This window comes from Priapulus caudatus, unplaced genomic scaffold (assembly GCF_000485595.1).
Source record: "Priapulus caudatus unplaced genomic scaffold, Priapulus_caudatus-5.0.1 Scaffold1884, whole genome shotgun sequence".
NCBI lineage: Eukaryota > Metazoa > Priapulida > Priapulimorpha > Priapulimorphida > Priapulidae > Priapulus > Priapulus caudatus.
This window is the reverse complement of record NW_014578945.1, coordinates 221-2057: the sequence shown is the minus strand read 5'-3', so window position 1 is coordinate 2057 and position 1837 is coordinate 221.

The window sequence follows — 1837 nt, the reverse complement described above, 5'->3', positions numbered from 1 at the left end:
GAGAGAGAGAGAGAGAGAGAGAGAGAGAGAGAGAGAGACCCAGAGAGAGAGAGAGAGAAAAATTACGAGAGAACTTACGTGGGTTTGGGACGTCCCTCCGCCTCACACTTTAACGTGACGTTCTGTCCCAGCGTGTAGACGATTTCTGGAGGCGGCAGTAGAACTAGCAGCGGTGGCGATGGAATTGCTGAAAGCAAACAACTCGGTTTATGCGCCACCACGTAACAATACCATAGAAAATATTCTAGACGAAATGAGAAGTAAAAAATACGCGACGACTGCGTATAATCTATGTGATAACATACATTTATTCGTATAACATTTAGCGTGAGAATAGTTGGTATAATCTATGTGATAACATACATTTATTCGTATAACATTTCGCGTGAGAGTAGTTTGTATAATCTATGTAGTAACATACATTTATTCGTATAACAATACACATGAGAGTAGTAGGTATTGCAGTTTTATGGTTGTTGTTTTCACTCTAACTATGGAAGCAACTTTGCAGCCTGTCTATTTGAGATCTGGGCGTAGGCGGGTGATAATTGAACTGAAGAGACGATAGCATCGTCACCTTGCATAACATTAGCATTTTAATGTACATCAACCGGACGCAGTTGGTGGCAGATTCCAACAGATTTCAGCAAATACGAAACGGAGATAATATCACAGGAAGTATGTGTATGGAGCTGGAATTCCGGCCCTACTGTGCAGCGACATACACTGTAGCAATTGATTACTATTATTTATATTTATATAATTATTTTATATCTAACTTTTATACTATACTGTGTCTGCACTATATATATATATATATATACACATATTACGTACTTTAGCCATGCATATACTGACGGTACATATTATCAGCAGTGTCATAATATATCTATATCTATTCCTGATATTATATGGAAGTTAAAAACATTTTTTTTGCATTCTCGTTCTCGCGCTTATACGTTTCACAGCGCCCCCTCTCTCTCAACCCAGGATGTGCTAGTCGGTAGTTAGCATACCATACCGCCGCGGGCTGGGAGAGGGCAGGGGAAGGGGGAAGTATAGTTAATGACCATGCTATTTCACGCTCCCCCGGGCGTCACACCGACACCCATCGAGGCCGGGTGTCTAGAGCGGGACAGCCTCCTGATCGGGGGAGGGGGAGGGGGAGAGCCAATAAAAAAAACACTCGCGTTAAAAATGCAGGAACTAGCACGGGTGCGTTCGACCCAGTCACTGAGAGCCAGCCACTCTATTCCGGATTTCTCTATAGACGCACGTAAGCGGCGTCGGCATTGTGTCGCATATATATGTCGAGTGCAGACGTTGTCAGGCGTGCGTTAAAACGTTAGCTTCACGCGCGCGCGCACGCACACACACACACACACACACACGCACACACGCACACACACACGCCACAAATACACACACGCAAGCACGCAGGCACTACACACCACACACGCACGCCCACGCACGCACGCACGCACGCACGCACGCACGCAACGCTCACGCACGCACACAGACACAACTAATATACGTCTCGTACCGCCACGCCACGCCACACACACACACTCCACACGCCGCGCAGCGCACGCACGCCACGCTCACGTCACACTACACACACCACTTACCACACACACACACACACACATATATGTCACACACACACTACACATACACATACACACACACTACACACACACACACACACACACACAACACACCACACACACACAAACACAACACACACGAGACGCTGGAGTGCGGATGTGAGGCCACGCACCACATATAGGTGGCGTAGCATGGGCAGGATATGCGCACTCTGGTTACGTCGTCGATT